This window comes from Panicum hallii, chromosome 9 (genome assembly GCF_002211085.1).
Source record: "Panicum hallii strain FIL2 chromosome 9, PHallii_v3.1, whole genome shotgun sequence".
NCBI lineage: Eukaryota > Viridiplantae > Streptophyta > Magnoliopsida > Poales > Poaceae > Panicum > Panicum hallii.
This window is the reverse complement of record NC_038050.1, coordinates 43,549,867-43,573,422: the sequence shown is the minus strand read 5'-3', so window position 1 is coordinate 43,573,422 and position 23,556 is coordinate 43,549,867. Positions and strand designations below refer to the sequence as shown.

General features: G+C 47.5%; 1 long non-coding RNA gene across 1 annotated transcript; it reads left to right on the top strand.

Moving 5' to 3' along the window:
- Nucleotides 1–19,778: 19,778 nt before the first annotated feature.
- LOC112873897 lies at nucleotides 19,779–21,852 on the top strand. Its single transcript, XR_003224847.1, has 2 exons — nucleotides 19,779–20,439; nucleotides 20,656–21,852. It is a non-coding gene; the product is annotated as an uncharacterized LOC112873897 (long non-coding RNA).
- The last annotated feature ends 1,704 nt before the right edge of the window (nucleotides 21,853–23,556 follow it).

Below are 23,556 nucleotides of genomic sequence, written 5' to 3'. Positions count from 1 at the left end.
AGCCACCCATTTGACATCAGTGATGAATAAAAGTCTATTTTCCATCCTTTTTTCTGTTACATTGAAAAAGAAACTGAGAGCAGCTGAAGTGCCTAAAAGCCCAACAAACAAACAAAATGAAGGAAGTCTACATTAGCAAACCAAGCCAATTTTTGGCCAAATGAAATTTCACACTACTCACAACCCATTAGGGCCTCCCATCAATTCACTCGCGGCGCTGCCGGTGGGCATTGCGGCTGTTGAGTTGACGTTGGTGAGAAATCTCTGCAAAGTACTAATTAATTGCCAACCCATCTCAGTTCCATATCAAAACTGGGGACATATTCTTACCTTAATAGTCAGCGTACTAGTTTCATTGTCAAAAGTGTGTTTAAATCACTGTCATCTCCTCCCCATGGCAGCTCTGGAACCCTTCTATATTCACATCATTGCAAAATATCATAGCACAATTTGATTCAAGATAAGTGTTCAGATGGAGAATTAGAGTAAATGCGACTAAAGCATGCAGAGAGTTCTGAACTTTCTGATTTTTTATATCAAGTAACATGCATTTTTCTTCTGAATTCACAGGTCAAGTGAAACATGCAAAGAGTTCTGAACTTTAAGCAGGTGAGGATTTCTAAAAGTGTACAGCTTCTGAATTTATAGACCCGTCTACAACTAAAAAAAAGCAAAAGACTGAAAAACTGACCCTAGCCTGAAATTGATCCAATCGCTGAATTGAAACTGAAAAGTGAGCAGCAGATTATGAACCGAGTCTGACAATTGCGAAATGAGCTAAACTAATACTAAAAAAATTAGGAACTTAAAAACTAAATAATAAACCAATCAATTTCAACCACATCGAAAAAAAACAAATGGATCTTGATCTGAGATTACAGTAACAAAACTGGCAATAAGAGTTCTTACCCTGATCTGCATTTCTCGAGTAGCATTGTATCCTACTCCTCCATGTCACCATGTCCCATGTGTACAAACACATCTTGCTCTGCGTCATCTAAGAAACATAGGGAAGTGAATACATCTCAAGAAATTCATTTACCTTGCTGGCCAACACAACAATGTAACCGTAATAGCTAATGACCAAGCCAAGGAATTAACATGCAAGGAAGAAACAATAATGTATCACCTAGACAACAAAGATAGCACCCATTTCCCTTGTCCAGGAGTAAAGAAAAATGGTAATTATGTATACTTAGTGAAGGAACATCAACACGAAGGGAAAAATAGTAATACACTAGAAACACAGGCGTGGTTTGCCATGCCCTTGTTGGATGGAACCAGACAATAGACTGGTGGTACGACCAAGAAAATAAAATGCATATATGCACAATCCATTGCTATCAGGTAGTAACACAAATCTGGAGATACTCGCGGATTATGAGCCTTGACAGAAGGATGCTGACTCTTTCTCATTTGTCTTTACTAATGACATGTACTACAAGGCAATATTGAGCATAAAAAAAAAGGAAAGAAGGGCAGGAATGGGGCTTACCAATATTTCAAGAGTTTTCATCCATATTGTTCTTAATATATTTGGATCTCTCAAGTTGATTCTAGACAACCGTCTTTGTTCAGGGAACATTGATCAGAACTTGGTCATTGACAGTACCTGCCTGGCTTTCTACGAATATGCTTGAAACTGCAGTATCATGCAGATAGTAGGGCTCTCTGAAGCATTATAAAGTATGTGCTCGCTTCTGACTTCAAAAGCAAGGTCGAATCATATAAGAGCAAATAGGCATACGAACTTTTATTGTATCGCACTCATGATGGTTTACCCGCCAAAGCCTAGTTGGGAAACGTTCTGTGCACATAATTCCAAATCATGAAAGGAACTTACTCGAAATTTGCTACATAAACATTTAAAGATTGGCGTTATTGACAACTGAGTTTTGATCAGTCCTATTTCTGAGTTCTGTTTATACCAGAACATGAGAAGAGTAGGAGGCAAGGATCACTTTAAATTCTGTAGGATGTGTTCAGAGATTTGTTCAACTTCACTGCATGTTGCAATTTATCTAGAATATGTTTATCCAAGTGTTGTTGTAAACTACTGATTACAAAAATGACTTTATACAAATATTCATGAGATGAAAGAACATGGTGATGTAGAGTAGTAGATTCTCATCTTATTGGGGAGCCGTCAGGATGGGTGGCGACTGCAAATGATGTTTGAGATCTTGCAGGGCGTGGTTTGCCCCCTCGGTCCACTTGAACTTGTCATGGTACTTGAGCAACTTGAAGAAGAGTAGTCCCCTTTCTCCAAGTCGGGAGATGATTCGGTTCAAAACTGCCATGCAGCCAGTGAGCTTCTGGACGTCCTTGATCGTCTTTGGAGCATCCATGGCTGTGATGGCATTAATCTTCTCTGGATTTGCTTCGATCCCGTGGTGACTGACAATGAACCCAAGTAGTTTGCCTTGAGAGCATTTTGTCAGGTTGAGCTTCCATTGAAACCGTCGCAAGCTGTTAAAAGTCTCTTCAAGATCGATGATGAACTCATCATGAGACCTGGTCTTGATGACCATATCATCCACGTAAGCTTCAACGTTGCGGTGTAGTTGGTCTGCAAGGCACAGTTGGATGGCCCGTTGATAGGTGGCTACTGCATTCTTCAACCCGAAATATATTGTGGTATAAGCATATGCTCCAAAGCGGGGTGATGAACGCGCGTTTTGATCTGGTCTTCCTCCTTAAGAGCTATCTGATGATAGCCCGATTAGCAGTCGAGAAAGGAGAGCAAGACGTAGCCAGCCATGGAGTCGATGACTTAATCAATGCGTGGGAGCGCGAAGGGGTCCTTCGGGCAGTGTTTATTAAGATCAGTATAATCCACACACATCCTCCATTTATTATTATTCTTTTTTAGTACAAGTATAGGGTTAGCTAACCACTCGGGGTGGTGTACTTATTTAATAAAACCAGCCGCGAGTAGTTTTGCTAGCTCTTTCTTGATGGCCTCCCTCTTGGCGGGGGCGAAGCGTCGTAGTCGTTGCTTTTTTGGAGTGGCTTTAGGATCAACTTTTAGGCAATGGTCAATCAACTCCTTGGGCACCCCTGGCATATCCGCTGGTTTTCACACGAATATATCTCGGTTAGCCCTAAGGAAGTTGATGAGCGTGCGTTTCTATTTGTCGCCTAAGCCAACCCCGATCAAAGCGGTCTTGGACGGGTCGCCTTCTTGCAGCTGGATAGTCTTGATGCTGACGTCGCTGGGGTTAGGTTTAACCCTCAACTGGCTTGGCAGCTGGTTGGAGATCTCTATCTCTGTGTTGGTCAGCTTCAGCGCGGCCGTGAGTACTTCTGCAGATGGCTCTGGCACACGTGAAGTTGTGGCATACTCAATCGCCTCCTGGTCGGAGTCGTACGACTTCTTCAGGTCGCCATGGAGTGTGAGTACACTTGACTTGCCTAGCATCTTGAGTAGCAGGTAGGTAGACGTAGTGGGGCACGGCCATGAATTTGGCTAGTGCCGGTCTGCCAAGGATGGCATGGTACGAAGAGTCAAAATCGCCACCTCGAACTTGATGTACTTGGTGCGGTAGTTGTCTTTTGTCCCAAGAGTGACTGGCAGGACTACTGACCCGAGTGGTGTAGCCACGTTACCCAGGACGATACCGTAGAAAGGAGCTTTGGTGGGAGTGAGCATCTTGGAGATGTGGAGTACCATATTCTTGAGAGTACTCGTGAAAAGCAGGTTGAGGCCGCTCCCGCCGTCGATGAGTACTCGGGTGAGCTGTGAGCCCGCCATGATAGTGTCTAGGACGAGCGGGAATTTTCCTGGCTCGGAGAAGCTGGTCCATTGATCATCCCTGGAAAAGGAGATCGGGACCTCGCTGTATATTAGAGGCCTTGTCGTGGCCGGCTCCATAGAGAGTATTTCGCATAGAGTTAGCTTCTGCGCACGCTTGGAGGGGAATCCGCCGTCTCCACCGAAGATCACGTTGACGATGTTTTTCAGATCCTAGAAGTCTTGAGCCCCCGACTTGTCACCCCCTTCTTCATCATCCTCCTTATCCTTTCGCTTTCCTGCTTGGGGGAGGGGTGGTGCATTGAGTGATTTTCGGATGGTGACGCACTCGAAGAGCATGTGCCATGACTTCAGGTGTATCGTGCATTGTTTATGCATGACTTGCTCGTAGTCCAAGTGGTTGCTTCCCGACTTCTTGCCACGTGGATTGCGCTCGACAACCGCGACTTGATGGTCTGGCTTGCGCTTTCGGGTGTTCCCTGAGTGGTTCCGCTGGCTTTTGTCGTAGTGGCCATTGCCATTGCCTTGCTTGTTGTGGTTGAGCTTGGGGAAGCGATTGTTTTCCTCATCCTCTTGGTCAGCCCACCTTGCCATCATGTCATGCAGCTCCACGGCAGTAGCCGGGTGGTTGCGTCCGAAGTCGTGGTACGTGTTCTTCGAGAGGAGGCTGTGTTGGAAGCAACGAATGACGTCCTCATCGGTGATGTTGGCGACGGTGGCGCGCATCTCAAAGAAATACCGTGTGTAAGACCTCAGGGTCTCGTTCATCTCCTGCTTCACCTGGGACAAGTCGTGGCGAGTGCCTGCCTTGATCAAGGAACCCTGGAAGTTGTCGATGAAAGCCCGCTTGAGGTCCTCCCACGAGTCGATGGAGTTTGGCTTGAAGCTTTCAAGCCACGTGCGGGGCGCGGGCTCCAGAGCCACCGGGAAGTAGAGAGCTTTTGTAGAGTTGGATCCCCCTGAAACTTCAATGGTGATGGAGTAGCAACGAAGACTCTAGTGTGGGTCCTGCTTACCATCATACTTGGGGATTCTAACTGGTTTGAAGTCCTTGGGGTAGGACTTGTCAGTGATGCTGGTGGTCAAGGCAGGGAAACGGTCACTGTCATTGTCTCGTGGTACCTGCCGGGGCGGTCCCTTCTCCTCGCTTCAATAACAAGCCGCGCGTCACGGCCCTCATTGATCTTCTACCTGAGGTCGACCGTGGGAGCATCATGGAGGTTGGCCTCAACTGGATCTTAGCTGTGGTGCTTTGCCCTACCTAGTTGCGAGCGGGTTGTTGTACTTCTTGTTCATTATTGCCACGCGCGGATGGGTGGCCCTTATTTCACTGGTAGTTGTCGTTCCTCCGACTCCCGTGGCCTCCTCTAGGGGTGCGACTAACCAGCGCGGTATCACCATGGTGCTCAGATCTCGAGAGCTGATTTCGAGTGGAGGATACTGGATGTTGCCCATCGAGTTGCACGAGCGCACGCTGGGTCAAGTACTGCAGCCTTTGTATCTGAGGATTAGCTGGGAGTTGTTGAGCTAGTAGTGCTGCTTTTGCTATGGCACCAATCAGCGTATGGTACTCACGATCCGTGACTGTTGCAAAAGCATAGTTAAGATCCCTTAGTTCACGGACGCGATTCTGCGCATTGCGCCTGCGTTGAGCACGCTTGGCGTTCTTTGCGCGTCGGATCCGACAGTGCTCCTCGTCTTCATCTTAGGGAGCGTCAGCTGTGGCCTCGTTAGCTGAGATGTCAGCGAGTTGTTCGTTGTTGTACTGGGTGCCCAGCTCATCTTCCTCTGCGTTGTGAAGGGAGGCCATGCAGACTTGACGATCCAGCGAGTGGTTAGCCCTAAGGCTGTACTCGAGTAGCTCTATGCTACTTTCTCCTTCTTCCGCGATAGGAGAAAGAGGTCTACCCTCTTAGAAGGGTAGTTCTTGCATGAAGGCCACAAGGTGGGACTCGTAGTCGAGTAGTTCGGAGGGCTCAAAGCCCTTCCAGTACATGAAACATCCTTGTGGTGTTGAAGTAATGGTTAAACCCAGAAAGCTACCAGAAAAAGATTCGATGTGGCCGTCAGGTTGCGAGTGGTTTTCAAGGGTCGGGGCCGCCCGACAAATGGTAGCTCCCTTGTCTCTGAGTCCTTTTTGAGTCCGGCTTGAAGTTGTAGCGCTGCACGGGGAGTACTCTTCGTTGGAATACGAGTAGAGGTCGAAAACGGGGGCCACCCGGCAAGCGATGGCACCCACGTCCTTGATCTTGAGCAGCGGATCCAAATCCTCCTCCAAGTCGGAGAGGGACTTAGATTGTGAGGCATTTTTAGATTGGTTTGAATCCGACCCGAGTAGATCTGGTGTATCACGAGTGGAAGTTACGTTGAAAATGGACATCTTTTCAATCTGCTGGGCCAGATTAGGAAGCAGCATGTCATCGAGGTTGTCGATGAGTCATCTAGATCGCTGCTTGAAGTTGATGAAGAAGCCTCCAGCCCCTTGGAGTTGGCCAGTGGCTGTTCAAGCCACCCAAATCGTCAGCGATGCAGATCTAGGAGCTGAAGATGAAAGTTGTGCCCTTATCGAGCACAACGTTGGTGAAGTTGAACGACACCATCGAGTTCTCCGATGGATCTTCGATGAGCACCCCTACCTGGCGCATCAGCTGTCAGTGTTTTATCGCCACGCCCACCGAGGGATACCCCGAGGTGGTGAGTTTGTAGGTAGGGTGTTGCTGAGATTAGGAACTCGAAGGTGCAAAGGAACACAAGGTTTTAGACAGGTTCGGGCCACCGAGAGCGTAATACCCTACGTCCTGTGTGGTTTGTATTGCCTTTGATAATGATTGTCCCCGAGGGGATACCTGTCCACCCTTATATAGTCCGGGAGGATAAGTTTACATGGAAGTCCTAGTCGCGTACAAGCCCGGTAGTCCCACCCGAGTACTTCTCGGGTAGTTTCCTACTGTGTCCGACTAGTTTCACTAATGTACGAGTAATCCTACTACATTAGGAATAGTTACAACAGATGTAAGGTATGGGCCAGATCCCATCCCATATCCAAGGAGAAGTATGCCATGTGTACAGTCCCGTGTACCTAGGTCTGACAGCGTCCGCATCATTGAACCCTTGGCAATGCCCGAGGCCTTCACCTCACCGCCTGCAAACCAGAGGCATCAGCCTTACAGGCGTTGCCTTCGCACCGCCCATCACCATCTAGCGCGGGGTTCCCCTCCAAGAGCCCAGAGGAGGGGGCCAATGCACGCACCAGAGCGCGCACGCCGACATGCCCAACCACGGGGGTTTTGTCCCCTAGGAAAGCAATCAGCAAGCACCTTGTGCCTTCTTCTTCGGGAGGGCGTGTGGCGCGAGTTGCTGCTCTACAGATGGTGGAGCCCAAGTCGCTGGACTACACCAGCCCAAGTTCGCCACGCTACCGCATGCGTGGATAAGTGGGCATCGGGAAGGTGCTCTCACCCCCGCTGGATCATGGAGAACAGGAGTCTATTGACTCCAAACCGAAGTCGGTGCAGTGCACTTGTTCGCCAGCACTGATCTTGGGCCCTCCTGAGATTTGGGCATACACGAACAATAGTGATGAGGAGGAGGAGAGTGATGAGATCAAGGAGCTAAGGGAGCAGCTTGCCACGCTCAAATTAAGATTGAACAACATGGATGAGCATGTGGCCGAGTCCGAGATCGAGCGCATGGATCTCGATGACAAGGTGGATACCCTTCACAAAGCCATTTCCTCCAAGATCAAGCGCCTTGCGAAGGCGACCGGGAATGAGGACCTCTATTGGTCCCCGAACCTGAGAGATTAGAGGGTGTAGGATAGTTTAGGAATATGTGCTGAATTTTAATTTTTCCCTTTCCAAATTTTGTTTCCAACTTTATAATTCCAGCAGCACCCCAGTTTAGTTTCAATAAAATAAAAAGGTTTGCTTGTTTAACACCATGTCTCTAGTGGTTGGTGCACACTTCTGTGCCAACCACACCCCTGTTCTGATCTTCGGTTAAGTGGATAGAGAACAGAGAAAACAGCATGCCAACGAGTCTCTGGATGAAGACAAGCACAAAATGAAGCAAACCTGAGCCGGGTGGCCTGCCCCAGGCCAGCCGGCCTGTACCCGTGCCAGAACGATCAAGTGCAGGTTGCATTAGTACTCTAGGACCGAGCCTGTTCGCTTCGCACTTGAACCTGAGGGTCAAGCCACAAGAATAGGCCGGCCGGCCTACACCAGGCAGGTTGGACCCACCTGTCAGCCGCCTGGTGAGTCCCAGCTTCACACGGAGGTTTGGAACCCCCTTGACTTCTCCCCTCCTAGGTTTGATTCAATTGCACACCAGATTTAATGAAACTAAAATTTGAATAAACCACCTAGGAAGAGATGAAATCTTTGCATATTTATCAAAAGAGTATTTAAGTTTTATTTCGTATGCAAAGTACTCTTTGCCTTTGGAAATTCATGATAGAGTTACTTGATCTTTTGCTTTATGGACCTTCATGATATAATGACTTGTGAGGCATGATCTTTCCTAATTCAAAGACTTGGAGAATTTTTATGAAAAAAAAAGAGTGAGGCAAGTCTAGTTCATACTTACAAAATCCTATCCAGAGCCATACACATACACCCCTGATATAGTTGAACCCACAAAGCTATCATTTACACCTTGAGCTTGATCAAACACCATTGCCTTTGAAGTTTGGTAATGCATCCTGGTACTTTGGTAATACATGAACACATCCATCAAACAAAGTCCATGAATTTTGGTTCTCAAGCAGCTCTCCATCCCCCGGAAAGAAAAAGAAAGCAAGTAACTATCTAGCTTAGTAAAAAAATAGAAGGAGAAGATGGAAGAGGTTAGAATCAAATACCAATCAAGGACATTCATTCTCCATACTCACTTGCACTTGACCAAAGTCCTCGGGTGGCATAACCTCTTCAGAGACAAGCCTTTTGATCTTGCAACATAGGTGGTAAAAGATAAGCATATCTCAGTCCCTACCTTAAGCCCTACATAGAAACTTTTAGAAGAAGGAGAGGCTTCATGAAAAGCCCCAGTGAGGTCCAAACACTTTGAGCGACTAAGTGGTTTTGAGAGAATGAGATTATGCCTCCAAGTTTTGAAAATCCTGCAAAAATCTCCAAGTACTGAGAACAAGAGGAATCATGTTCACGAGGATTTGTTCTGAGGACCAATAGTTAGAGGAAAAGGTGTTAGCAACTAGGAATCCAAGGTATGAGGAAAAAGCTTCGAAATACATTCTCAAGTACACCTTGGTTTTCATGACCCTAGACTCGCTCGATCCTCTGGATCTAATTGAACCCTTTTGCTCGGGACGAGAAAAGTCTAGGTGTGGGGGTGTGTTGGCGGTCGATTGACCAGGCCGGCTGGCCTCTAATGGTCAAGCCTCAAACCGCGCAACCACTATTGACCTCAGGAAAAGATCAGGAGCATCCACGAGAAGGGCGGTGACACGCGGCAACATTCCAAGGCCGGCTGGCCTAGGAGAGGCTGGCTGGCCTGAACCTAGAGTGCCATGTGCCCCCCCTTCATATGGAAGTTACACACCACCATACTTGCGTGGAAGCTAAGCACATGTCCAAGTACCGACCTTGAATAGCTATAAATAGCTGCCCATACCTCAACTCTCAACACAACATCCTTGGAGAGAAGTTGAGTTCTTGGTTTAGTCACTCTACCTTAGTGTAGAATAGAGAGAGAGTGAGGTGAGAGCTTGGGTGAGAGCCAAGCTAGGAGAGGAGCTGAGTTCCCTCGGTCCTACTCCAACTCTGTACCCACCTTGGAGGAATAAAGCTTATTCAAGTAAGTTCCTCGTTTATCTTCAGTGCCTCGCTAGTTCTTCTCTGACTTTCAGCAAATTTTTTTATTTACTTTCATTGATCTACGGGATCTTTTATCTGCATGGTTAGCAAGTTCTATCCATTTGAGGTTTCTTCTAGCCTTAAAATGAGGCGGAAGTCAGTGACTTGATAGTTTAGGCGTGGTGCTTAGACTTGATAGTTACCTTGGGTTGTGTTTGACCCCATGGAATAGTATGGTAGGCGGCAGGTGGTGACAGCCCTGTCTGTCCCTTGTACTCCACCATGTTCGGGTGTTTTCGTAGCAGTAGTAGCAGGTTGCCGTTGGAATCCCCTCTCACCGCTTTCTGAAGACCTTCCTCTTCCAGCCTCCAAAGCAGATCAAGCTAGTAGATAGCAAGTTATCTGGGTAACGAGTTGGCTCACTGAAGTTAAGCACTCTACCCTCTTACCTCTTCTCCCTTGGTGAGTCCAGTTTAATAGATCTAGGTCTGGTTGCGCTTATCGTTCCTTGGATTCGATATCCCAGGTAAACTCCCTGGAGAAAGCTACATCGGTATTCGTGCACTTGCGGATTTGTTCGTATATGCTAAGAAGTGCAAACAGAAAGCCAGATGTTACGGAGGCTACTAGTTTCTGTTTCAATAGACAGGTGTCTCATTGTCCAGTTGGCTGATCCCAAGATGGCTTCAATTCGAGTGGGTCAGATGTACAACCCCTTCACAGTGAAAACTATACGTATAGCCGCGTCCTCGATCATGAACAACCCTACTCTTATTTTGCTCTTATCAGTTAGTGTTACTCATATTTCTACCTCCCTCTAGTGGATACTTCCTGCTTGGGGCAGCTGAGGTGCGAGGAGTGGGAGTTCTCGCACTGACTTGAAAGTTTTGGAAGGTGTGAGTAGACTAGAACTCGGGATGCCGGATTGGCCCGAGTCTGAGGAAGTTTGGATGAGATTTACTCGTGATTCTGCATGTGTATGGGAAACCCCAGCTTTATTCCTTGAACATTTATTATACCCTTAGTATAGTCCACCTTCAAGCTTGCTTACGGATAGTGACGTGGACCTATCCCATTTCTTGGGGATAGCTTGGTATGATGCAGGATCCGACTCGGAGTTTGACCCCAACGACAATGGATGGTACGACTGAAGCCCGTGCTACGCTCGAGTTTGCTTGTGGTGGAGATTCTAGAAGATGAAGGATGGGCCAGAAGCTTAGCTACCGTTTCCCGCTTTCTGTTTGAACGATTTAGTCCAAGAGGCTTGCAATGGACTTCATATTGCAAATGCTATGGATTTATGTAATAATTAAACCCATATTTGACCTTAATGCAATGTATGACTATGGTATTACCTTTGAAATGTGTTCTGTATGTGATAACGCTTGATCCAAGGACTATCACAATGATACAGGGAGTCGGATTCTCAACTCGAGAATCCAATTCGTTTTAGTTGGTCTCAGAGCCATACTTGACCGTAGCACGAGCCATAGATGTGGTTGATAGACATTGGACTATCTAAACAATTCTGTCTGCTTATTATACTACCTTGAACTATATTCTCCCTGTACTTTGACTCACTTCCCCCACCTTTGCTCATTCTCTCACCTACACTAGCACCACTCTTACGTGTATGCACAGAATGGACACCGCTATGGAGGCCCACCGTATAACCAGGCTTTTGAAAGTGACGTTCAAAGGGTGACTGAGACTGCACATCGTGCCAGATTGGCCTAGCGCATGCTAGCCCGACAGCTCAACAAGGAGACCTCCTAGAGAATAGCCATGGAAAGTAAGCTTGTCTAGGCAGAGGCAGAGATTACGAAGCTCAAGGCCAAGATGAAGCGCAAGGAGAGGGCATACCTAGCCACCATGGAGCTAATGCAGGACAAAGCTGACCGCACCCTGATGTCCTAGAGGGAAGCTGATGCAATCCGAGTGGATGAAATCCAGGAACTACTAAACAAGCTACCAGAGGAATGCTAGCGAGCCATCAGGAAGGAGGATTTCACACTAATACCCTCAGAGCTCTGCATGGAGGAGTACCCACTCAAGCACTTACCACCTTCAGATGAGACTAAAGAAGAACTGAAGACCGCCACCACCCTCAACGAGGGCCACCCCAAGAAGTGCTAGATGGTGCGGGCACACAAGAACTCTCACCGCTCTAGGGACTAGAGCATGTGATGGAGACCCACGAATAAAAGTAGGTTGTAGGTTGTGAACTAGTCAACCGATGACCCATCCCGACTGAGTTGTCGTGAGTCAAGTCTGTTTGCTGATGTTACATGCCGACAGTAGTACTAGGAGTTGAGTACTCAATGTCTGGGTATATCAGCCCCCTCTTTTGAAGCTTCCACGATGTATCCTTAGATGCATGAGTAGTGTGTTATCTGCAAGGTTTGGTCGTAACCTCAAGATAACAAGGTCGTAACCTCGAGATAACAAGGGTGTATGACTTGTGCTGCTGACTGAGTGAATGTTGGATCTTATGTTTTTTTATGGTTTTATGTTCCTTTTCTATTGAGTGAATTTGCATTGTGTGTATTTGAGTTATACCCTTCCTTGTGGTGAGTGATGTTGCTAACTAGTTGACCACCACTTGCAACTGAACAGAAGAATGTCGATCTGGAGATCCAACCGTTTGATCACACGCTTTGAGCAAGCTGCTCAGGAGGAAGTTGCTACCGTAGCATGTAGACGCGGTCGTTCTACTGGCCGTGGATGCGGACATGCACCTCAAGCACCGGTCCCAGCCGTGGATCGTGGAAGGGGTAGAGCCCCCGCTGCTTAAGCCGCACCACACCCCGTTGGACAAGCCCTCGTGGAGGATGACGCTGAGGAGGAAGTCGACGAGGAGATCAAAGCTAAACCCACACAGCATTAGAGGCGTGGAGGCCAGAACAATGGCCAACAGCAAGTGCCACCACCGCTGCCACAAAACCTCACTAAGATCATGGCCGCGCAAACCCAGCTGTTGCAGCGTTTGGCTGAGGCTGTCGACCATCGCAACAATGGTGGCAATCAACATGGCCCACCAGAAGAAGACCTCTAGCGCAAGACCGAGAGGTTCATCCGCCTGAAGGCACTGACCTTCAGCTACTCAGAGGATCCAATGGATGCCGACGATTGGCTGAGGGTGATCGAGACCAAGCTAGACCTCACTGACTGTACCGACGAGGAGTTCATCGCACTCACCGTTCACCAGCTTGAGGGACTCGCTAAGTCATGGTAGGACAGCTACTGTGACTCCCACGCAAACATAGCAACCATCGCTTGGGATGAGTTTGCAGGAGCCTTTCATGAGCAGCATGTGCCCCGGCAGGTGCTCATCCAGAGGGCCCAAGAATTCCGTACCATGACTCAGGGTACAATGAGGGTGGAGGAGTATGAATGACACTTCACCAAGATGATGAGGGACGCCCCAGACGACACCAACACCAACGAGAAGAAACAATTCTGGTTCCTCCGCGAACTATAGCACGGCATCCGACAGATCGTGATGGGATGTGACTACCCATCACTCCACAGCTTGGTCAACCGTGCCATAGCTGTGGAAAGGGAGAGTATAGGTTGGGAGGATCGCCAGCATGACAAGAAGAGGAGGATCGAGTACCGGACTCATGACACGACCTCCTAGAAGCCCGGAAATGCACCACCATGTCCACCCAGGAACAATTTCCGATTAGGCCCCAGCTACCTGAACAGGGACTTCGGTGGTGGAAACAGCCACTACTCAGGCAACAGCACCTTTGGAGGACAGACCTAGGGAGGGGGGGGGGGCTACAACTGCCAGCAGACGGTGCAGAGAGCTAACACCGTAACCACCCCATTCGTCTGCTTCACCTGCAACAAGCCGTGCCATAAGTCCTATGAGTGCCCCGACAAGAAGAACCCCACTCCAGCCCGAGCTCCTAGTTCTGCAAAGAAGCCAGCTCAGACACCGCGCACCGCCGATCGTGGCTGACTCACTCATCTGACAGAGAAGGAGGCTAGGGTTGCACACAACATTGTGACTGGTGAGTGCCTAATCGGAGGCTTCAAGCTTTGTTTTGTTTGATCCTGGAGCTGCTTGACCTTTCAAGACCTAGGTACGCCTTTAATCTCGAGGACGAGATTCTTGTGAGGGGGGGAGTCTGTGACATCCCGAAATTTTTCTAGAATGTTATTAGTCCAAAAGTCAAGAATTTCAAAAACTTTTTCGTGCTTGTTCTTATAGCTAGGATCTCATATAAGTTTGGACTCTTCCTATCACAAATTCCGAGCAAAATAAAACTTGTTATGAAGGACTATATTGTTAATGTGATATATTTGGAGTTATTTGGAGTTTTTTTGAATTTGTTCTATTAGATTTATTTGTTTGAGTGAAATTAGGTGGAATTCAATTTGAAGTGTGCCCTTCGAATTTGAATTCAAATGCTAACCAACCCTAACTCGGCCCATTACCCACCTTAACCCTAACTCAGCTCAGCCCAGCTCAAAACCTAAACCTAAACCTAAACCTCAGTCCAGCCCGGACCAGCCCAGCTCGCCACCCCAGCTTGCCAAGCTCGTCCACCACCCATGGCCTGCTAACGGCCCATTAGCACACGCCACCAAGCCAGCCCACACACTGGCCCAGCCCAGCTCGGATGCACTGATCGCACACAACACGCAACCCTCTACCCTTTCCCCTGCCCGAGCCACTGACAGGTGGTCCCCACGTGTCAGCTTTCTCCCCAACATCTCACCCACTCCCCTCCGCTCTCTCCCACGATGCTGTCATACCCGCGCTGTGCCTGCCCTACTCAGCAACAAGGGAGCGCAACGGCCTAGCCACGTGACCCCGCGCCATCGCCCTTGACCGCCCCATCACCAAACCCTAGCGCCCGTGCGATGTCGCCACGTAAACTCCACGTGCGCACCGAGCCTTGCCGGCCAATCCTCGACGTCCGTGCCCCCAATCGAGCCCTGCCACCACGTATAAAACACCTGCTTCAGCCGCCGCCACAACCGTAGCACCCCAATTAGGGTTTCCCCTCATCCGCTGCTGTTACCTAAAAGAGAGAGAGGGAGAAGAGGAGGAGCACAAGGAAAAGGACGCCGGCCATTGGAGCTTCACCACGCCTGCGCTCGTACGTCTCCACCGACGTAGCTGGTTGGCACCACACAGCCCCGACCGCCTGCTTCGACTCGTCATGGCGCGGCCCCTTCGTTCGGCCCGCCGGTAGGTGCCACCGCCCCTTCCCATACACTTGTGCTACCGGTGTGAGCTTCACGCCGCTGATGAGCCATCCTCTAGCTAGCCCTAGGTACCCTGTCCCCTTGTGCCCAGCATTCGTGCCACACCTTTTGTGCATGAGCCGCCGTCACCACCATCTACATCATTGCAGCCCCAGCACCGCCGTGAGCCTGGAGCACCAGGATCCCGCGCGCACAGATGCACACTTGAACCACCCTGCCTGGCCTCGCCTTTGCCGGACCGAGCCTTGCCATCCCTTCTCCATGCCCGTGCCGTGCATGGTGACCACGCCCTTGTGCCGTGACGCCATGGCGTGGCGCACGGGAGTGCCACTACGGCATTTTGCCGAGCGCCTCGCGTGCGTCCCCACGCACACACTCTCCTAGGCACATGCATGCACACACAGAAGCACCATCGCACTGGATCCAGCGCGAGCCGCACCAGATCCGCCCAGAGGCTGACACTCGGGCCCCACCTGGCAGAGTGAGGAGGAGGCGCCTGACACGTGGGCCAGCCACGTAAGAAAAAGGAAAGAGAGAAGGGGAAAGATGTCCACACTAGCCTAACACGGCCGCAGTGTTGTGGGGCTAGAAGACAAGGTGCCGCCCTAGCAAGCTGGCCTGTGAGCCGAGAACCAAGCCGACCTGTCAAAAGCTCCCGAGCCAGCCCACTAAGCCACGAACCAAGCCGGCCTGCCTAAGCTTGAGTTAGTTTGCTAGCCATAGGCCAAGCCGAGCCATGAGCCTGTTGGGCCAGCCGAGCTCGCCTAACGCTATCGGCTCGTTGAACCATAGCCGCCCCTATCTTTTTCTTTTGTCTGAACCATGCTGACATGCGGGCCTAGCATGTTAGCGACGCTCGGTGGCTGATCCGTGGGCCCGAGCCCCGCCTGACCTTTGACCCCTTTGATCGTTGACTGATCAATTGCTGACCAGTCAACACTAACGATAACAGGGCCCACTGCTGACGGTTGCAGGTACTAACCCCGTGTCAGCATGCCACGTGGCATGCTCTGGTGTTGTCCCGTATCACTACCGAGTGATTTTCTTTTCTAGTAATCATTTATTAATTTTAGAAACAGTTTTTTCCTTAGACAATTCATAATAAATCAACCGGATCTCCAAAAATTGTGAAATCAGTTTCATAATTCATCTAAAATCATGATCTACACGATAGATAGTCTTTATGGTGATTTGAATCTTCTTTGGTACTTTCATGCACTTTTGCACTTTGGCCTCGCCCTTATACGTATTTATGAATAGGACCCGTCTACAAGGAGCTGACCGACGGCTAGGACTACCCGAAGGCCTAGGAAGACTATGAAGAGCTGCTAGGTTCATGCCCATCTTCAATTTGAATACCTATTAGGCATTGCTTGCTAGATATGCTATTGCTCCCTGATGTAGCTTGCATAGCCTATTTATTTACCTGAATTCTTTGCTATCCTATACACTTGATAAATATGAGATGCCTTGCTATGCTTTGGATGTGTATGTGTGGGAATGGATGGATAGTCTTAGCGTGAGTGGAGATACACTTCTAAGGAGTTGGTGCATAGGGCTTTTTAGCCGGAAGCGAGCGAACTTAACTCGATCTTGGATCGAGAGCTTGGGGTGTGTATCTTGGCACACCCTACGGAGTACCTGTGGGTTACAACTTTGTGGTTACTTGGTTGAGGAGTTGGGGGCACCCGTAATGGATGCAGCTGCAGACCACTGCGGTGGAGACGCATGCGACGAAGATGCTCGCTTCGGCAACTGAGGACCGGATGAGAGAAACTATGATTTGTGGGACTATGTTAAGCGTGCACACCACTTACCCATTATGCGGTGGGTCCGGTCTGGGGCTAGCAAGTACGGTACCAAGCCGGTAGAAGGATCGAGTATCAGTGTAGGGGGAGGAGGTGCTGGCCTCACGTTCCCCGAGATGCAAGGGAGGCTTCACAATCCTGGGGCAACTTCTTGCGGGAGGATGCGCCCAAGACCCAGGAAAGCCGGATGGCACCGAGGCTACTAGTTTCTATTTTAGTAGACCGATGTCTCGTCGTCCAGTTGGCTGATTCCTGGCTAGCTTCGATTCGAGTGGGTCTGGGTGTACAGCCCCCGCAGGATTAAAACTATATGTATAGCTGCGTCATCGATCATGGACAACCCTACTCTTCTGTTGCTCTTATTAGTTAGTGTTACTCATGTTTCTACCTCCCTCTAGTGGATACTGCCTGCCTAGGGTAGCAGAGGTACAAGGAGTGGGAGTTCTCACACCGACTTGGTGGTTTTGGGAGGTGTGAGTAGACCAGGAACCCGGGATGCCGGATTGGCCCGAGTCTAAGGAAGTTTGGATGCGATTTACTCTTGATTCTGCTTGTGTATATGAAATCCCAGCTTTATTCCTTGAACATTTGTTATACTCTTAGTATAGTCCACCTTAAAGCTTGCATACGGATGGTGATGTGGACCTATCTCATTCCTTGGGGATAGCCTGGTACGATGCAGGATCCGACCCGGAGTTCGACCCCAACGATGACGAATGGTACGACTGAAGCCCGTGCTATGCTCGAGTTTGCCTGTGGTGGAGATTCCATAAGATGAAGGATAGGCCAGAAGTCTAGCTACGGTTTCTTGCTTTCTATTTTAATGCTTTAGCCCAAGAGGCTTATAATGGATCTCCTACTGCAGATTCTACGGATTTATGTAATAATTAAACCCATGTTTGACCTTACTGCGATGTATGATTGTGATATTATCTCTGAAATGAGTTCAACGCTTGATCCAAGGACTATCACGATGATACAGGGAGCCGGATTCTTGACTCCAGAATTCAGTTCATTCCAACCATAGTCAAGACTAGCACAATATTTATCACATTTAACGCGTGGCCAGGTTCAATCCTGGCATAATACAGAGAGTAGAAAAATCACAAACACTGGAGTTAGGACTGAACTAACCCCAAAACTCACACACACACACACACACACACCGCATATCAGTTAATCAAGCGTAATCGGCTTACCAGGGGGGCAACCAGTCAACTTCATGGCTTGCAGATCCGATTCCCCACTATCTACATCAACACGGCCCTACGGTTGAGAAGAAAAATAAGCCCATCAAATTGCTAAGACCACAAAAATCGAAAACCATATACCATCAAACTCTAACCCTAGCTCGTAGCCACTGCAAACCACACCAATCGGGATGAACATGCCAAGCGGATGGAACAATTACCTTGGATCCATAGGCCAGCACCCACTGCTCCCACACTTCATCCGTCGTCAATCTCGTTGCCGCCGTCCACGAATGGGAGGAAGAAGAAAGGGGAGTAGGAGGTGAAGAATGGGCAGTCGGGGGGAGCTAGGCTGGCTAGCGGTGCTCAAAAGGATAAGGGAGGGACACCGAGATCTTTTCATGTGCCTCCTCCATGCTGGACGATGGACGTGGACTGTCATGTAAGCAAATTTTGCAAAAATAAACCTTATCTTCTCTCTCAAGTAGCAATTTTGTAGGAGCCATTCTAAAGTTGGTATTTGAATATGTGCTATACAGAATGATGGTAAAAAGTTAAATATCCCATGGATTCGTGAAGGCTCTGGAAACATGATGTTGTGCTTGCTTTTGGACGGCCGGATCAAAATCCAACCGCAGGAAAAAACAAGATGATGTGGCCCAATACTTGCCCGAGAACTGTCCGCAGGCTAGGATTCGTCACGTAGAGATAGTGCAGCAGTTCCGATCAGACCTTTAAGCGAGCAACTCGGTTTCAAATTTGAGAATTGGGACCTGACAATCGTCAAAGACAAAGTACTCCCTCCATTTCGCTATTTCGTCCATAAGTTATGAAGAACACAATCCAAAATTTTTTGTCGACGAGATGAATAGTATAGTTTAACAATCGTATTTTACCGGATGCGAAGAACCGACAGCTTTCTAATTTTTATTAGGTGTTTGGGAAGAATCCCAAGTGCGTGCACACACTTTGTCTGAAGGCTAACGGGATGCAGTGTGTATATATATGTACCTTCTCCCCTATTTTCAGAGAAGTCTAAGAATCTCGGCCTGCACATCAATTCGATATTTCTTTAGATAATGGAAGAAAATCTGGCTTCAACCTTCTCAAAGAGAAGGAATCAGTCCACACTTATTACAAATGTTTATCAAACGTTACTATCAAAAGTTGAATTTAACAAAAGCTCCAACACAAACACAAATTAGCAAATGAAACTGCCATCCATGGGGACTAAAACAGTGTAGAGCCGTCATCTCCAATGTACGACAAGCCTTAACCAAGTACTTTTAGGCTTCATGTCACTGCAATTGAGTCCAGAATCGGAGCCAATAGGTTCCCCTAAATAGAACCTGCAAAAAAAAGGCTTCTGGTTGGTTTTTACCAAAAACAACATCGTTTCTCATTAGCCATACAGCCCAACATAAAGCGCCCGCTCCTGTCAGCAAGCTATTGTTCGTCTTTTGTCCCCCTTGCCTTACCCATAAACCAATTAAACAAGTTATTCATTGATGTTGGTGGAGCAATACCAACCACTATATAAAAAGCACTCCAAAGAAATTTGGCGTAACTACATTCAAAGAAGATATGGTTAATGGTTTTCTCCTTACTAAAATAGCTGCAACATTAGTTCCCATTCAAATTTCACTTAGCTAGATTATCCTTTGTAAGGATAACCCCTTTTTCAAATACCACATGAAAATTTTAGAGTAAAGTGCATGCACCATACATGAAGTTGTATTATTGTTTCACTTTGGTCCAACAAGTTACAATTGTAACAAGACCATACATTAAGTTGCAAAATACGCTAATGTACGGTCCAAGATGGTTATAGGATTAGGAAATCTCAAAAGAAAAAAAATAAAGAAAAGAAAGAAGCAGACCTAATGACTAATAAGCAGCTAGCAGCCAACGACGATCGGATCCAATTAGAAACCAAGCAAAAAGCTGCTTGCATCGGCCAGCAACTAGACAAAAAGTGATTCGTGGTTCACGATGGCCGGCGAGTCTGAACATTAGCCTGCATCTTCTAGCAGGGCCTCAAGTCGCGTAGCTCGAAGACTCTGCCCGCTCCGGTGGTCCCGTGGGGCATGCGCAGCTCGAGCGTGGAGGTGAGCAGCAGCTCGACAATCCATGCTGCAGTGCTGCGGAGGGCTACATCAATGGCTGCGAGGAACGTCACCAGGTCGCGGGTGTTGAAGATGATATCCATCTTGAGCGGATTGAGCTCCATGTCGCCTGGATCGATCTCCACTCTGCCGGAATCAAGTCGTTGGCCAAGATTCCCAGTTCTCCCCGTCGCCTGTAAGCTACCTTACTCGAACCTTATCCAACTCCTAATCTACCCTCCTGACCGGGCTGGGATACGAGGTTTATCGTATGTCCTTCCCATAACCTTGTATCCCATGAACCAAACGCCAACGGAGGGGTTAAGGGGGATGTGAGATGGCATCACGTCTCTGCAGCGATATATGTGGAAAACTCTCTGCTTTCTGTTTGTGGCTCCGTTATCGACTCAGTTAAGGTGGAAGCATCGGGGTCGTCGGAGTGATCCGAAGGCGATCGAAAGTCAGACTGGAGGCACATTATTCGCCTCCCCTCACTGGAGATGGAACCGCGGTGGCGTGAACCCAGCGGCCTTCCTCCGGATTACGGTTAGTCCAACTGCATCTATCGTTTTCATGATGAAATCAACAATTTTGATCCGCGAATTATGGTGCAATTAGAGTTGGATAGGAGTCTTAATTAGTAATTAGGAATGCAACAGCCTATCAAAGGCTATCAACTACTGAAACACCATGTACTGGCCTTGTAAATGAATTAAGAGTTTGAGTTTGTTTGACGAATGCTTCGTCACTTCTAAAATGCAGGTTCATCTGACGAATGGTTCAGTGTAGAGGTACATTCAGGATTTTTCTGTGGGATTGGAAGAAACATAACCTATCTAAAATGACATGATCGACTAGTTTGATTATTGCAACAATGATACTTGGTCACTGCTATGGGTGGAGGATTTTTTGAAGCAACTACAGATTGCATTCACAGGCTATGTGAAGGGGTACTGCTGTGTGCCTAACCAATCAATAGGAGAAGCATTGAGGCCTCTTAAGTGTGATGCTCACATAGTGGAAATGAATATAGCCAGCCAAATTGCAAAGAACATACTCTTATATGTTGACCATCATAACCTGTTGGAGTCACAGAAAAGTAAGTTGGTGGATGACCCCTTGTTTGATGGACAGGAGTAGTTTCCTTATGTGACTCTTGACAATAGAAAGAAGCTTCACGAGAGTGAACAAGGTGGAGGTTCAGATGAGGATTCTGAAACAGAACCAATTTATGTTGACTTAGATTATGAAATAGACAATGATGATGACCTCTATATGCACAATGTCGATGACACGGTTCATGATCAAATGTGTGTGAAGAAAAGCAAATGGCCTGCACTAGAGCGAGTGGAGAACGAGGAGGACAGTGATACACCTGATGTTGAAGAGCTGCAGCTGCCTGTTCAAGAAGAGAAGGAAACCATTAATTTTAATTTCCATACATTCAGGGCTGATATTGATATGACAAATCCAATTTTTAGAGTTGGAATGATTTTTGCAGATGTTATAGAGCTTAGAAACGCTGTGGATGCTTACAGCCTCAAGAATAGAAGGCCTATTTGGAAAGTAAGGAATGAGAAGAACAGACTTGAAGCTGTGTGCAAAGAGGGTTGTCCTTGGTTTTTAAAGGCAGGATATGATAGTAGAAGCCAAAGCATGGTGGACAGTAGTTTACGGATGTGGGTATAGATGGCAATGACATTATATATCCAATTGCTTGGGGGGTTACAGAAGTGGAGTCAACTAATAGCTGGAAATGGTTTCTGACCGCATTCAAGAACGACCTTAACATCATTAATACTGGACCATACACCATTATGAGTGACAAACAGAAGGTGAGCATTACTTAGTAGGCCTTTCTACACTCCAATAGCTGTTTTTTTCTTTTTTATATGCACCACTAATATTTTTGGCCAACCCCCTTAGACATTGTCACAAACGTCAGATTTTTGGTTGCCACTTGTCCAAGGGTGTATGACCTTCCTGCAGGCTTTGCCAGATATCTCTTACCATATCAAAGAATCCATGACGAAGTAACCATCCCAATTCAAACTTGAACATAGATGGATTACTAAATGTAGATGCATCCCCAAAGTTTAGGAAAAGCGGAGTGTGATCAGAAATTTCACGTGTTAAAGGTTGTACCATGCTACGCGGAAACTTGGACTCCAAATCCGTACACACCAAAATCCTATTAAATTTTTCATAGTTTTGTTTTTGTAGATTATTTGTCCATGTAAATTGTCTACCTGACATTGCCGGTTCTCTGTAATTAAAAGCATCAATGATAGTGTTAAACAAGAATTGACCATTTTCCTTATTTCTTAATTTAAATCTAACAAAATATTCACCTCCTCAATCTCACCAATATCAAAAGTCAATAAATTTACCCCTAACAGCATGCCACCAGAATGTCCTCTCGGACGTTTAAAATGCCACAAAAATTCTTTCCCGGTGCAAAGATTTTTGAGCAAAGACAATAAATGTATTCCTCCCAGTTTTTTGATAAAGCAATAAAATCTAACCCTTTCTCTTTGATGAGATCAGACAGGAACATATATCTTTTTGGATCACCTAAGCCATTACAATTCCAAAAAAAATCCTTTCATCCTTCAACGGTACTAAAAAGTAGAGTATTTACTCAAACTGAATAGCACTCTTTCTTTTTCTTTTTTGCCCTTTTTGTTCTTGAACTTGAATACTTTTTGTGAGGTGCAGATTGTAGATCAGATTAGATCACAATCCTCATCACTCAATCCCTCGACTAAATCACCACACAGGTTATTCAAGGTGGGGAGATCAAGTTCTTCGTCACTTTCTAAATGCTCATTAAGAAATAAATTCCACTTCCACATCATTATTATGAACCGGAAACTCAGCCATAGTGTTATGGTAGCGTCGGCTGGTCTTGGCTGGAACTAGTTCGGCAGCAGCAGATGTGATTAAGTTTGTTCAAGTTTGTTAGCTCATACTAGGATTTGTTAGTTGATTCGATAAGATTTGTTAGTGGGTTTGTTAGGCGCCTTGTCTATAAAAGGCTGTCTTGAGTCCTAGGTTAGTCAGGCAGAAAGTAGATCAAAGGAGCAGCTCAGAGTCTCTAGAGGAAGGGCGAGTTAGCCGATCTATCCTGCTGTTCGTATCCAATTAAGTAGCCACATCATTTTGTATTCAGAGCCATCTCTCCTGTGACCAAATCTGCTTCTGCCGCGCTACAAATCCCACCCAACCCCACCCTAATTCAGTTCAGCACAACGTCCAGATTGCCTATCCACAGCCCACCATCAATTGCAACTAGCACTGGAGTACCCGAACTCCGCATCCCATCTTTTGATGGCAGTACAGATCCGGTGCAGTGGTTGTGCCAGTGCAACCAGTGCTTTGATGCATGGGAGACCATCGAGGATGATAAGGTATGGATTGCTTCCTTCAAGATGACAGGCCTCGCCTACAAGTGGTACTGCAAGATCGAGCTGAACGTGGGTGTACCTACGTGGCTGGGCTTCGTTGACGGGTCAGACGTCGATTCATGCCGGCTATGACGTCGGCTGCTGCAGCACCAGGCCTGGCGGCAATCGAGTCCCCCTCACCTGCAGCAACAACAATACCTCCAACAACCTCGTTAGCAGCTCCACCGGCAATTGCTGCGGCACCCCCACCCACCGA